This window comes from Pan paniscus, chromosome 2 (assembly GCF_029289425.2).
Source record: "Pan paniscus chromosome 2, NHGRI_mPanPan1-v2.0_pri, whole genome shotgun sequence".
In the NCBI taxonomy this organism is placed as follows: Eukaryota; Metazoa; Chordata; class Mammalia; order Primates; family Hominidae; genus Pan; species Pan paniscus.
In genome coordinates, this window is record NC_085926.1 from 113,169,067 (window position 1) to 113,185,517 (window position 16,451).

Below are 16,451 nucleotides of genomic sequence, written 5' to 3' on the forward strand. Positions count from 1 at the left end.
ACCCGTGGGTGACCAGGGGCCTCGTGGGAGTGTAGAGAGGGTTGACCACCTGTGATTTGCAGCAGCCCTATGGAGAATCCCTATCAAACTTGTTTAAAAAAGGGCTCATCCAGGAAGCACATATGGGAGCTGGTCACTGAGCTTTGAGCCCTCCTGGAGGTGGTAGACCTCCAGAGAATGAAACTGAGACATGAAAGAGGGTGGCAACAACTCAGTGGTAACACACTATGGAGTCCCACCCACAATCAGCACACACCACAAAAACCCTAGGCCATAGCTCAGTTCCTCCTTTTAAGAAAAAAAAGAAAAAGAAAAGTGGGAAATTAATAATCTAAAAACGAGGATAAAACAAGGAGAATGACCCCCTTTGGGGCACTCCATTGGTTTTATGGCACCTCTACTTGTTAGAGTTTGTGTAAAATAGAATTATTATGGTCTTTGTGCACATTTACATGAAAGAAAAGGGGCACTAAGATCGACCTTCAAACTACAGAGTTCTTAAGTTCTCTTTTTCTCTGTTTTCTTTTCTCCCTGCTTTAAAGCTGCTGTTACTTTTTGACCAAGATAAAATCCACTGTTAGACTCCAACCATTCCTTTTCGTTACTGTTTTCGCAGACCAATAAGTTTGTATTAATATCTCACGGCTAGAGTTCTGAAGTAAAAGCTATAGGATCTTTAGTGTATGAAAATGTATGTGTGTGTTTATGTGTACGTACATGTATTTTGTTGTGTTTTGGCCACAAGGTACCAAATTGGCTTAATGAGTAGTCATCAATTAAATAATGAACCCCGATGGTTTTTAAGTTCATGTGACTTAAGTAAAATCTTTAATAATCTAGCTTTAAAATTATTGGTAAAGAACAGTAGAAATGGCTTAAGAATTTTCAGCATACATGTTTGTTTTCATTTATTGATCAAGCAATTTCATACTTATCCCGGCCAAATACTATAAGGTGTCAAAATTTGGCATAAGGGATACAAAACTATAAACACAGCCCAAAATACAATTATCTTTGCTTGCATAATTTTTGATAAATAAGAGGTTGATATTGATTCAATGAAAATAGCTAAATATTGAATTATTTAGTGAAATAGCCATAACTTCTATTTAGGCAGTCAAGTCCCCAGGCAGGAAGGGGGTTTGTTTTGTGAGGGACTGTTATCATCTCTTTCAAAACTAAACTATAAACTATGATACTCCCAAAGTTAATTCATCCAATGCCCGGAAATGAACAAGGGCAGCTTAGAGGTTAAAATCAAGATGGAGTAGGTTGGGTCAGACCTTTTTCATTGTCCCAGTTATAATTTTGCAGTTATAGTTTCATAACTTAAAATGATGACTATTGCAGGTATCATAAATAATCTAGGTAAACTATTCAAATAATTAGGTAAATGTAATGGGATAAATATTTGTAGACAAACTTGTCATAATTTAGAAACTAAAGTTAAATTAAATAATAGGTATTTCATCAATTGGGTATTTTCAAAAAAATTGTAGGAAAACATTCTTTCTAAAAAAGTGTATCCTTTTTAAAAGGTGAATAATTTTTGTCTAATTCAAAGCTTCTTTAAAGGTTATGTATACAACAAGGAAAAAGAAACCAGGCAATAAGACAGATGTAAAGAAAGTTATATTAATATAATTAAAGAGGTATTTTTGGTAAGAAAGCTTAAAGAAAAATGACTTTATATAAGAAAGAAGCTTATATGGTAAATTTTGTCCTAGAATAAAATAACTGGTTGTTTTAAAAATGAGGGATGTTCAGGACAAACCAGAACTTCCAAGCAGTCATGAATGGTCAGTGTAAGTCATAATGAGAGGATCTATTAAAAAAAAAAGAAAAACTTTTATGTGACCAAGCTGTCTATAATTAGAGGGAAATTATAATGGTCTTTCTAGAGATTGAGTTTTGATTAAAAAACACACTTATACATGAAAGAATTGGTTCAAACTATGACATTTTCTTAAGGTATTGCTCTACTCTTAATAAATTACAAGACATTATAATTTTTTTAATGCAAAGTTTAACTTTTATTGCATCTTGCTGTTTTCAGCTTTCTCTCGTCTTTTAAAAGACCTGAAATCAAACTCTATCCTTTAACTCATTTTCAATTCCTATAAGTTTTTTTTCCTACAGTTTCTAACTGTTGTGGCCTGATGCAAAAAAAAAAAAAAAAGAAAAGAAAAGGTTTTATCTTAGAGGTCTAAAGGAAATGTTTCCTTCCAACATAATATTCCCCATAGGGAACAGTAGTTGCACTGCAGAAGGTCTTTTATTTTGCCTTTGGGTAACTGGCCTAATAATTAGATCTTACGCTTTATCAAAATAATTCCCACGTCATTATTTCTAAGTTTGGTTTGCTTAGAAAAAACTGAGATTAAAAAGTTTTCTTAAAATTAAGATTATTGCATCTGTGTAACTTTCTGTATGTGATTTTAAAGTCCTTGTGCCATTAAGTAAGTTATAGGGCTTTGACTCCTGGGTCTAAAAAGGACATCAAGTCCTTCTAAATCTTAACACTGACAGTAGTTAAAGCCTTATCTTTAGATCCAGTGGAAGATGCCAATCAAAATAAATTGGGTTCGTGAGACACAAGGCCAGAAATTAAAGATATTCAGCTCGTAAGGATCAGGGACTATCATGGAAGAGGTGGGTGATATTGTAAGGGCCGATTTTGAAACATAAAATAGGTTCAATTTCCCTGTAAATTAACCACCAATGTCAAAGGCACACTGATGCAAGACCAGTATATGGGCCCCTATGTCATATTAACAAGGTTTTCTTGAAGCATTAACCCACTCCTTAATAAAGGTTATAAAGGTTGTAAAAGGCTTATGGAAATTATATTGTATGGTCAAGATGATTAAAATTTTATAGATTGTTTATAAAAGTTTGAAAAACAAATTTAATTGGCCTCATGCTGTTTTTATTAGGGATTATTGTTTGGAAAATTAAGTCTCCTCTCTCAAAGAATAACAGTTTTCACCTTGTTTTTGAAATCTTCAAATTATCACTTTGGTTAAATTAATGACTTATTTTACAATGACCTGTGACCCTATTTTGTGATATCAAGCGTTTTAAACCTTTGATATTTGAAAAACTTTCTAAAATCAAATTATAAATTATGTCTTTTTTCTGACCTAATTATTCCTTTAAGATATTAGGTTCCCTAAAGTCCAAAAATGACATATATGACTTATTTGATGTAAAAATCCTACAGGAAGTATTGTCAAATATGAAATGATGGTGTTTGGCTTTCTTTAGACTGTATTCACATAAATGTTATTGGTATGTGTTTTAAAATTGTGGGAAACTCCTCTATTTCTGATATGACTTACTGTATGTTATTAGTAATAATTATCACTGTTATGTTAAGTTATTATGTGCCACAGCAGTAACAAATTTCCTTGTCAGTTGTGTCTTTGACTGTGGGTGCACTAAAACTTTTTGTCATCAATGGACAATTGTTTTCTTGTTTTGGTCCTCTTTAGAAGGTGGTTTTATAATCAGCTTTTATAGCTCTAAAAGGTCTTCCTGAATGCAGAGTTCTGATAACTTTGGAGACTGTGACATTAGAATGGAGGAAAACTTTCAGGACTCTCATGGAGAGATGGAATATTCATGAATGTCAAGCAGAACAGGAGTTAACTGCATGGACCGAACTAATAGAAAACTGAAGCCCTATTTATTTTCCAATTCAAGATAAACCAAAATCAAGACCCAAATATAATCACAGACCAATGTAAAGAGAGATGTAAAGACCTAATACTTCAGAAGAGTGAAGTAATCATTTAAAAAAAGCTTAAAACGTTGATAATTCTTTGTTTTCTTTTCCAGAGTCAAGAAAACTTTGCTTTTGACTTATTTACAGCTAGTCACAATTGAGTGAAGTATACTACTGTAAACAAATTTGGATTTCTCTCTCTCAATCTGATTTCTGCAGAATGTGGAAACTATTTGTGAGTATTCTTAATTTATGGCAATATAGTTATTTGCATAAGTGCAATAAGAATGTTTTATTTTGCAACAGGACACTATTGGAGAAACTGGTTATTTTACTGGAATGGTGTGATTTTTTTAAGGAATCAAACTTGACTTAAATAGAGCCAATAAAAACCCCTTGGGAACAATGGCCTCATACCTTGTCTACACAGTCCCTGTATAGGGTTCCTGACCTGTGATAAGTAAAGAATTTCACTTTCTGATAGGTCCAGGAGACCCAAATTATCTTGGGATCTCAAGAGGAGAGGAATTTACCCAGCTCAAAGGCATTTGATGGTACAAAGCCATGACTGAGCTTGACTTTAAAAAAGTCTTATCTGAGATTCCTTCTATGAAACAAAGTTCCATAAAAAAGCCTATGTGAAAAATAATTATTCTTGCTGTACTTTATACAAACAGGCCAAGTATAATAAAGTAAATCAGTCCTACCGTGATTTGTTTTTAGTAAAAATAGGAACCTGAAGAGAGAAAAATTATGTTTCAAAAAGTATAGTACACCTGTCATTAGATTTTAGACTTGCTTAATGTTTTTCAACTTTTATTATTTTCTACAGTTGGACTGAATTCTAAAATTTTTCCTGGTGATAAGTCTCCAAAATAATGTGTTCAATTTTTTTCATCTTTATTTTTCTTTTTTCTCCTATTTTTCCTAATTGGAATAACTGAAAACTAAGCTGTGCTTTGTTAAAGCCCTGTGAACTAAAGGTAGACAACTTAAGCTTCAGAAGAAAATAACAGCAACCTATTTACATATGTAAGCCACTTTCATAACTGCCTACTGATACATGGACTTCAGAGTAATATGGCCTGTATTGACTTTCTAGGATTGTTCTTTTTTGTTTGTTGTTGTTTTTCTCCCTTCCTCCCCCTATTTTCTCTTCATAGGACATGAGACTTCACAACCTGCTAAAAATGAGCTTTTCTAATAATGTGGGACTTACCCTTCTACAAGTAAACCATCCTAGTCTTGAGGGATCAGATGAAACCTGAGACCAGAGACTCATTTTCTTCTAAAATGATTTCTCCAAAGGATTTTAAAAAGAAAAACGTTAAAATGTGAAAGGAAAATAAATCTTGGGACCCCCCAAATCTCTAAGCTAAAGGGAAAAGTCAAGATGGGAACTGCTTAGGGCAAACCTGCCTCCCATTCTTTTCAAAGTCATCCCTCTGCTCACTAAGATAAATGCATATCTTATTGTTTCCTTTGGAAAGGCTAATCAGAAACTCAGAAGAATGAAACCATTTGGTTTTTCTTTTATCTACCTATCACCTGGAAGCACCCTTCCCACTTCAAGTTGTCCTGCCTTTCTGGACTAAACCAATGTACATCTTACGTACATTGATTGATATCTCATGTCTCCATAAAATGTATAAAACCAAGCTGTGCCCCCACCCCCTTGGGCACATGTTGTCAGGACCAGGACCTTGTGAGGCTGCATCATGGGCACATGTCCCTGACTTTGGCAAAATAAACTTTCTGAATTGACTGAGACCCGTCTTAGATATTTGGGGTTCATACCCGCTTGGTACTGTGTAGTGAATGAGTTCTCACAAGATCTGGTTGTTTAAAAGTGTATGGCACCACCTACCTGTCTCTCTTCTTCCTGTTCTGGCAATATAAGACATGCCTGCTTCTCCTTGGCCTTCCACCATGACTGTAAGTTTCCTGAGGCCTCTCCAGAAGCCAAGCAGATGCCAGAATCATGCTTCCTGCACAGCCTGTGGAACTGTGAGCCAATTAAACTTCTTTTATTTATAAATTACCCAGCCTCAGGTATTGCTTTATAGCAGTGCAAGAATAGACTAATATAAGTGTTACAGATATTGAGTAGGTAAAAATCAATAGGATTTAGCAGTTGGACCTAGAGATGCAGGAACTGGGGAGATTTTTTTAAAGAGGTGATTAGAAGAATAATATTGTCATCATGGAAATTAGAAAGTTAGGTTTATTGGTGAAAAGTTGGTGAATAATCTTCTAGATATTTTGAGTTTAATGTACTAATGAGGAACAAGTGGAGATCTCCATCATGCACTTGGAAATTTAGGACTGGAGCTGGGAGACAAGTGGGGCCAGAAATAAAGGTATGCTCCTTCTGCTCTCAACTCACCATGGCCTTTTAGTGGGATCAGTAGAATCCCTGCAAGTAAGTGTCTGGATTTAGCAAAATAGCATGGAAGAACAAACTGATGCCAGAACCTACGAACTGACAGCATTTAAGGGGTGGGAGGGAAAAAGAAAAAGCAGATGTGAAAAGAGATCAGGAAACTTAGGCAAGTCAAATAAGAGAAAATTATTTCAAGTGTGAACTTCCGTATATAACATCTATGATTTAGGCCCAGTTTATATCAAGAACTTAAGAAAGAAAATTGGAAAAATAAATAGGGCTTTATGTATTTTAGGACTTATGATGATGATTATGATATAGAATGAAATAAAGTGTGGGTCAGGAGCAGTGGCTCACGCCTGTAATCCCAGCACTTTGGGAGGCTGAGGCGGTGGATCACAGGTCAAGAGATCTAAATCATCCTGGCCAGCATGGTGAAACCCATCTCTACTAAAAATACAAAAATTAGCTGGGCATGGTGGCACAGGCCTGTAGTCCCAGCTACTCGGGAGCCTGAGGCAGAAGAATCACTTGAACCCGGGAGGCAGAGCTTGCAGTGAGCTGAGATTGTGCCACTGCACTCCAGCCTGGCGACAGAGCGAGACTCCATCTCAAAAAAAAAAAAAAAAAAAGAAAAGAAAGTGTGGACAGCAAGTATTCTAACAATTGTAACTAAAGAAATGCATTAATAAATAAGCTTTTATATTTTCCTACAAATTCCTAATTTTTTCCTTTATCATATAAGTTATTTTCTTAATACTTGTCAATATTGTATGCCATAAAGCTTTTTTTCTAAAATAACAAAAATAGTGTTTTAAAAGTATATTTTATAATGCCAAGAGGCAAATGTGATGTAAGAGACTAAGAACGGGCTTATCAAGCAAATATAATTTCGTCTGTAAAATGGGGATAATAATCTTTCTTATCAGCTTGTCTCAGAGAAGTGTTATGTGAGTTAACTGAAGGAATAAGACAGCATTTTGTGAATGTAAAGTCTATAGTAATGTATAATATAATTGATATTTAAGTACTTTTTGTGCTTCTGGTCTTATGCTGGAAAAATTGTTATTACTTTAAATAAGTAATAAATATCTGAATTTTGCTCTATGTTCAGGAAGCAAATTTTCTCATCTTTTTTACACTTACAAATTTTCTGTAATTTTTCCTTCTGTGAGATGTTTGCATTTATCTTATTTTGGTCAATTCCTGCTCTGGCAAGTACATGCAAAATAAAATGTTAAGATCAACAAACAAACATTTTTGTTGGGTGTGTCCTCACTGTCTAAATGTGTTTAATTTTTTTTCGGCCAGAATTATTTGTTTCAAATGCTTTTATGAAACATGCGTTTACTTCTGGACCATCTTAATAGCTCAAATATTCCTGTCTACATTTCCTTAGATCACCTTCTATTCAGTGATTCTTTCTTAAGAGTTCTTCTGTTGGCCAGAGTTTTTTCTGAGGTTTCAGTAGTTGCCTGGTAGGAATGCTTGTGAAAACATTCGTGGATAGCCCAAACATTTTTTAATAACATTTGCTTGGAAAAAAAATTTTTACTGGCAGTCAGGACACATTATTTAAACATATTTCAAAATATTTATGCATCCTTGCAATACTTTGGCGGCATCTTGTATGGTAAGGCTGAATTGATGATTTTCTAGTTACCTCTTTTTGTTTGTTTGTTTTTGGCCATTCATAATAGTTGATTGATGAGTGTTTGATAGAATTTCCACACTGTTGATAAACTCAATAATAAGGTGATTATAACAACCAGAGGTTTTTGAACTTTCTATATTCTCAGAGACTTGAACCGAAACTAATTAGATTAACTTTACTGTAATCTTGTCAGATGCTTGATTTTCAGTTGCTATTTTGCTTCTTTTTTTTAGTATTTGCTTTTTCAAGAAATTTTCAACTTTTATCTTAGATACGGGGGATACATGTGCAGATTTGTTATATGGTAATATTGTGTGATGCTGAGGTTTGGAGTACATATCCTGTCACCCTGGTAGTGAGCATAGTACCTGATAGGTAGTTTTTTAACCTCCCTGCCTACCCTCTAGTAGCACACAGCATCTATTGTTCCGTTATTATGTCTGACTTATAAGTGAGAACATGTGGTATTTGGTTTTCTATTCCTGCATTTATTTGCTTAGGATGATGGCCTCCAGCTCTATCTATGTTGCTACAGAAGACATGATTTCATTCTTTTTTATGGCTTCATGGTATTTTATGATGTATATGCACCATGTTTTCTTTATCCAATCTACCACTGATGGGCAGCTGGGTTGATTCTGTGTCTCTGCTATTGGGAATAGCACAGCAATGAACAGATGAGTGCATGTGTCTTTTTGGTAGAATGATTTACTTTCTTTTGTGTATATACCCAGTAATAGGATTGTTGGGTCTAAGATAGCTCTGTTTTAAATTCTCTGAAAAATCTCCAGACTGCTTTCCAACTATCTCATACCAGTTGGAATGGCTATTGTTAAAAAGTCAAAAAACAACACATGCTGATGAAACAGAAGAGAGAAGGAAACACTTATATACTGTTGGTGGGAATGTAAGTTAATTTAGCTGTTGTCTCGCTTTTTCCTTTCTCTCCTTCCCAATGGTAATTCAGAAATTAATAGTTGTTAGTATCATTTTGGCATTAGTATTTGGTGACAGATGTAGCTTTAGTGATACCTGTGGTTCTCTATATAGGGCTTACACCTTATTTAAAGTTATTTTTCATATTCCATGACTATGTCTAAATAAAAAAGACAATAGATAAATTGTTGGTGCATGTATGTTGACTAGCCAAATCAAACTTTGTGCTTTTTTTTTTCGGGGGCGGGGGGGGGGGTGGGGGATGGGGGGAGTGGTGAGCGATTTATTAATAGGGCTCATTTTTTTAGTATTTTTTTCCAGAATAAAGAGATAAATTTATGTCTATGATTATATTTGGGTCTTGATTTTGGCTTATCTGATCTGCAGAGGAAGAGCAAGAAATATTACCTTAACTTTTGCTTCTGGGGGTGGTAATGCTACGTAATTTTAAAACCCTTAGTACATGTATCTTTAAAAACCATATTTTAAGAATTTTAATTTATGAAAGGTGTCTTCTCTCTGAGTTTTTTATCCCCATGTTGCTAAGTCTGTCTTTCTGAACATCTTTTCTTGCATGTCTGTCTTTGGTATTTTTTTCTTTGTGTGTTTGTGCTGTATTTAAAAAATGTGACTTTCTCTATAAAACTGTGTATACACATCTGACTGTGTGTCATTTCCTGTGTTCTTGTATGTGTGTTTTTTCATCTTTGCTCAATCTATTTTTATTTGGGTGTCTCTGTTTATTTTGATCTCTGTCTATGCCTTTATCAATGAATATTCCTGTGTGTCTTTGTGTCTGCCTCGCTGTCTTCCTGTGTAGATGTATATGTGTTTTGTGTTCTCTATTTCCGTGTCCATTTTGATGTATCCCTCTACTTATGTGACTTTGTTCTTCCCTCCCTCACTATCTTTCACTATCTCTGTCTCATATATATACGTCTTTCTCAATTTTTATTTGATGTCAGTTCTCTATGTATGTCTTCCTTATTTTGTGTTTATAACATTGAAGTTAGTGTTATAGTTAGATAAAGGAAAAAATCCGATTACAACACAGATAACATTGTAGTGTTATAGTTACTAATTAAAATGTAAAGTTTCCCATTTTATGTATCAAAACATTATGTTGTACATCATAAATATATACAATTTCTACTTGTCAATTAAAAAATAAATAAGAAACAAGTCATATTATTTCTGAGGGTTTTGTTCTGTTCCATCGGTCTCTATCTCTGTTTTGGTACCAGTACCATGCTGTTTTGGTTACTGTAGCCTTGTGGTATAGTTTGAAGTCAGGTAGCGTGATGCCTCCAGCTTTGTTCTTTTGGCTTAGGATTGACTTGGCAATGCGGGCTCTTTTTTGGTTCCATGTGAACTTCAAAGTAGTTTTTTCCAATTCAGTGAAGAAAGTCATTGGTAGCTTGATGGGGATGGCATTGAATCTATAAATTACCTTGGGCAGTATGGCCATTTTCACGATATTGATACTTCCTATCCATGAGCATGGAATGTTCTTCCATTTGTTTGTATCCTCTTTTATTTCATTGAGCAGTGGTTTGTAGTTCTCCTTGAAGAGGTCCTTCACATCCCTTGTAAGTTGAATTCCTAGGTATTTTATTCTCTTTGAAGCAATTGTGAATGGGAGTTCTCTCATGATTTGGCTCTCTGTTTGTCTGTTGTTGGTGTATAAGAATGTTTGTGATTTTTGCACATTGATTTTGTATCCTGAGACTTTGCTGAAGTTGCTTATCAGCTTAAGGAGATTTTGGGCTGAGACGATGGGGTTTTCTAGATACGCAATCATGTCATCTGCAAACAAGGACAGTTTGACTTCCTCTTTTCCTAATTGAATACCATTTATTTCTTTCTCCTGCCTCATTGCCCTGGCCAGAACTTCCAACACTATGTTGAATAGGAGTGGTGAGAGAGGGCATCCCTGTCTTGTGCCCGTTTTCAAAGGGAATGCTTCCAGTTTTTGCCCATTCAGTATGATATTGGCTGTGGGTTTATCATAAATAGCTCTCATTATTTTGAGATACATCCCATCAATACCTAATTTATTGAGAGTTTTTAGCATGAAGGGCTGTTGAATTTTGTCAAAGGCCTTTTCTGCATCTATTGAGATAATCATGTGGTTTTTGTCCCTGGTTCTGTTTATATGCAGGATTATGTTTATTGATTTCCATATGTTGAACCAGCCTTGCATCCCAGGGATGAAGCCCACTTGATCATGGTGGATAAGCTTTTTGATGTGCTGCTGGATTCGGTTTGCCAGTATTTTATTGAGGATTTTTGCATCAATGTTCATTGGGGATATTGGTCTAAAAATCTCTTTTTTGTTGTTGTGTCTCTGCCAGGCTTTGGTATCAGGATGATGCTGGCCTCATAAAATGAGTTAGGGAGGATTCCCTCTTTTTCTATTGATTGGAATAGTTTCAGAAGGAATGGTACCAGCTCCTCTTTGTACCTCTGGTAGAATTCGACTGTGAATCCGTCTGGTCCTGGACTTCTTTTGATTGGTAAGCTATTAATTATTGCCTCTATTTCAGAGCCTGTTATTGGTCTATTCAGAGATTCAACTTCTTCCTGGTTTAGTCTTGGGAGGGTGTATGTGTCGAGGAATTTATCCATTTCTTCTAGATTTTCTAGTTTTATTTGTGTAGAGGTGTTTATAGTATTCTCTGATGGTAGTTCGTATTTCTGTGGAATCGGTGGTGATATCCCCTTTATCATTTTTTTATTGTGTCTATTTGATACTTCTCTCTTTTCTTCTTTATTAATCTTGCTAGTGGTCTATCAATTTTGTTGATCTTTTCAAAAAACCAGCTCCTGGATTCATTGATTTTTTGAAGGGTTTTTTGTGTCTCTATCTCCTTCAGTTCTGCTCTGATCTTAGTGATTTCTTGCCTTCTGCTAGCTTTTGAATGCTTTTGCTCTTGCTTCTCTAGTTCTTTTAATTGTGATGTTAGGGTGTCAATTTTAGATCTTTCCTGCTTTCTCTTGTGGGCATTTAGTGCTATAAATTTCCCTCTACACACTGCTTTAAATGTGTCCCAGAGATTCTGGTATGTTGTGTCTTTGTTCTCATTGGTTTCAAAGAACATCTTTATTTCTGCCTTCATTTCATTATGTACCCCATAATCATTCAGGAGCAGGTTGTTCAGTTTCCATGTAGTTGAGTGGTTTGAGTGAGTTTCTTAATCCTGAGTTCTAGTTTGATTGCACTGTGCTCTGAGGAATACTATGCAGCCATAAAAAATGATGAGTTCATGTCCTTTATAGGGACATGGATGAAGCTGGAAACCATCATTCTCAGCAAACTATTGCAAGGACAAAAAGCCAAACACTGCATGTTCTCACTCATAGGTGGGAATTGAACAATGAGAACACTTGGACACAGGAAGGGGAACATCACACACCGGGGCCTGTTGTAGGGTGGGGGGACGGGGGAGGGATAGCATTAGAAGATATACCTAATGGAAATGACGAGTTAATGGGTGCAGCACACCAACATGACACATGTACACATATGTAACAAACCTGCACGTTGTGCACATGTATCCTAGAAGTTAAAGTATAATTAAAAATATATATATATAAAAAGAAATGCCAGCTCTGAAAAAAATGTAAAAATAAAGTTTCCTGTTTTATTTCATTAGAAACATGAATTAAAGATCATAAAAGGCAATTCATAGAAAAATTGTAAGTGCGGTAATAAATATTAAAAAACAGACATGTTCTTACTAAAAATTAAATACATGTGAGTAAAATAATGAAGTTACATTTGTTGACTATTAGATTGATAAAAATATATGTTGTGGGAAAATAGTGAGTTATACATTTTAATGGCATTGAACAACATTTCAAGAGGACAACATGTATCAAAACTTTTAACTATATATTAGCTTTGACTCAGCAATTCTTCTTTAGGAATTTTCCCTCAAATAGCCAGATAATTCTACAACTGTTTATTTCAGAATTGCCTTAGTAGTATAAAATTGAAAGTAAATGTCCACCAACAGAGGATAAGTTAAATGAATTATGGTACATCCATATAATAGAATATTATAATCTATTGTTATAGAAAAATTATATGGTCTATTGATAAAGGAAAAAATCAGATTACAAAAAAGTATGTACAATGCATATATTGTGTATGCCATTTATTCATTCAAATAATGAGTATTTTCTACATGTACTATGTGGTAAGCATGCTAGAGCCACTATAGAGATATCCATATTGTTTTATATGTGGTGTAAGATAATGAAAGAACTTCCACCTTGTCTCTATTATGGAGTTAATAAGCAAGTATAATGAAAAATAATACGGTTGCATCAATTTTGGAAAGTTTTCTGTTCTTAAATTTTAAAGCAGATGTATTTTTTATTTTGAAATATTAAATTAAATTGATCACTTTTCGTAGTTTTCCTTTTCTTTTCCCCCCTCCCCCACATACGAGGGATTTGTGATGCTCTATGAAAATTGATTCCCCATCCTGACCAAGGCAATTTTCTCAGGTGTTCTGGAAATGTTATGTCTTGGTACATATTGTCTTAATGAGTTGTCAAGAAACAATATTTGTTCAAAGCCTTTGGAAAAATAGAAAAAAAATTAAGCCATGTACTTGTCAAAATGTCATTCCCATGTGAAGCTCAGAGAGTCTGAGCAAATACAACGTGAAACAATAAAGGTGAACGCTTTGCTCAGTTGTTGGAAATTGACGCTAATGTCAGTGGAAAACTAAACTTGAGAATGCAATGTTTAGTACAGTGATTCTATAACTTTAGTGTGCATAAGACTTACCAAAAGAACTATTTTTAAATGCAGATTCCTGGACCTCACCCCTGAGGTTTGAATTTGGTAGGTCTGGAATGGGCATAGAATCTATATTTTAATAAGCTTCCAAGGTGATTCTAATATAAGAGGTTTATGGGCTACGTTTCACGAAATGATGTTAATGGGTAATTATAATAGCTAATCTACTTTAAAATTTTGACAGATTTCCCTTAAAGCATATCTACTAGATATATTTCTAGGAGGATTCTTTAGACAAGCTTATTTAAGAAATCATGGAAATTATGTAGGGGGATTATGAGTTCATAGGCAGGTCTGCATTCCATTTCAAGACCTATTGGTTTTCTGGACCACAATTCTGAGCCAAAATTTTAATGAGCTGCCAATGTTTACTTCCATCAAATAAAAATTGGCACTCCTTTTCCTCAAACAATGGCATTAATATTTATAGATGTTCTCTCATACTTATAATTTTATAATATTTGGTAGATAGTGTGAATTCCCAAGAACCTGGTCATAAAAGTGAGGAAAAGAATATGAAAAAAGAGTGCTGCAAATGTAGAATTCTGATCAATGAAAGCAGCTATGTAGTATAAATAAAAGACTACTTTAGAGCAATTTGACATAATCAGACTATCAAATCTATGAATCTTAAGTGACTAAATGAATTACAATAAATCTGTCAGTCACCAGAGTAGGTTTGCCACAAAAGCAACTCTGAACTTCCTTGAAAAAAAGGTCATCAGAGGCGCAAGAAGTCTATATGTTGCCATAGCATATTATTATAACCAAGGTATACACTAAGTAAACAATTTAACATTTTGTGATCATTTGATTTAAAACTGCTTATAATTCTGAATTAAATAACTTTATGGGAAGAAATCCAAACAGCCTTCCATAATGTAGTTGATTAATTGAGGCATGAAAATACCTGCTCAGTTCAGATAATCAGAGTGTTTTATGGCTGAAAAACCATTTAGTTATGAATTTCTCAAGCTTTGTTTTTCAATATATTTATTTATTTTTGAGACAGGGTCTTGCTCTTTCTGTCACTCAGGCTGGAGTGCAGTGGCACGATCTTGGCTCATTGCAGCCTCCACCTCTTGGGCTTAAGCAATCCTCCTGCCTCAGTCTCCTGAGTATCTGGGACCACAGGCATAAACAACCATGCCTGGCTAATATTTCAATTATTTTGTAGAGACTGGGTCTTGCCATGTTGCCCAGGCTGGTTTTGAACTCCTGGGCTCAATTGATCGTTTTGCTTCAGTTTCCCAAAGTGCTGGGATTACAGGTGTGAGCCACTGCACCTAGCCGTGTTTCTTAAACTTTAATGTGCATATAAATCACTTGGGGGTCTTGTTAAAATGAAAATTCTGATTGATGGTCCAGAGTGTACAATCTGAGATTCTGCATTCTAAACAAGCTGTTGGTCCACCCAAGGACCACATATTGAGTAGCAAGGATTTATTTCTACTCCTTTGCTTAATAGATGAGGGACAGTCAGTGCTTCACCTGCTTTTTTAGGGCATCATCATGACTTAGGCAGACTTGAAGTCATTGGAACTGAATATTATTAATGTCAGTTTCTCAAACTCTTACCACTAAGGTCTCTGGTGAGGCCTTGGTTGCTACCTTTCCTGAGTTGAGGTTTTCAACTTTTTATTTCATTCAGTGTGAGAACTGAAAGATTACTTTTAATAAATGTTATTTTTCTTTTTACCTTTTTTTTGGCCTGAGTTATTCAGACATGGTTTCTGTTGCTTGCAATCAACATAATATAACCTATACAGGGTATGTTTTGGGACTTACATGGCAAAGAAATATACCATAGTTGCATTACAAGGGAATAAATTCTTCTTTCCTCAGAACACAGCAGTTAAATTTATTTCCTTAAAAGCTTACACAGATCCACTGGTGACTCACAAATGTCTTTCTCCAGCATGATCTTCTTCCTCATCTTCCTGGCTCTATCCAACTTCCAATTTGGCACTTCTATTTGAATATCTAATAGTCATCTCAGACTTAACATATCCCAAATCCAAAATTGAACCGTCCAAACTTGATGTTTCTATAGCAAATGGCACTCTTTTTTACGCAGTTGCTCAGGTAAAAACCTAAGAATCATCCTTGATTTCTATTTTCCCCTCCCTAAATTCAATCCATTAGCAAATTCTATCAGTTCTGCCGTAAACATCTAGCAAAAATCAACCACTTGCTATCTCAACTGCCTTGTCCTAGTCTAAACGATAGTCATGTCTGCCTTACACAACTACAAAAGCCTTCTAGTTCTACTTTTTGCTCCCACTCTAGTTTTTCCACATAACAGCCCAAGAAATTCTTTTAAAATGTAAACAAGATCTTGTTACTTTTATGCTCAAAGCTGTTGAGTAGCTTCTTATCCCACTGAAAATAAAATCCAAACTCCCTACCATGATTTGCAGAGCTTATGTAATCATTGCTTTACTAAACCTCTTTACTTCTTGTAAAGAAATGTGCCATCTTTTGCTGCTCTCCCCTGGCACTCCCTGCTCCAGCTATGCTGGTCTCCCTCTTCAACTGGAATGAAAGTCCTAAGGGCAGAGATTTTTGTCTGTTTTACTTACTGTTGTATTCCTGCTACCTAGAATAATGCCTGTCACAAAGTAGATGTCAATTAATAATTCTTAAATGATTGAATGAAGAATGTGCAATCAATTAGGCACAGTAAATAGACAGACCCAGTCACTGGGACTCTGACAGGAAGTGGGGACTGGTCACTGGAGACAAGACCTACGTTTTTACTGCTAACTGCTTATACTGCTAATCATTTATACCACTAATCATCCATGTGTGGTATTACCTTTAATTTTGAAGTTCAAGATTTGTTCCCATAAACTTAGAACAAGGCTAGCAGTAAGGTAGATTGGGTAAAATGGCTGTCATCTAAGCTTCTCATTTTTCCCAACCAGAAGAATACAGT

General features: G+C 35.0%; 1 long non-coding RNA gene across 2 annotated transcripts in view; it reads left to right on the forward strand.

The window, feature by feature from the left end:
* The window catches only part of LOC117979731 (uncharacterized), a 117,428-nt gene that overhangs the window by 41,002 nt on the left and 59,975 nt on the right, over positions 1 to 16,451 (forward strand). For both annotated transcript variants that reach the window (XR_010111451.1, XR_010111450.1), the window contains exon 2: positions 3,841 to 3,962. This is a non-coding gene — a long non-coding RNA (uncharacterized LOC117979731). The remainder of the gene's footprint in view (positions 1 to 3,840; positions 3,963 to 16,451) is intronic.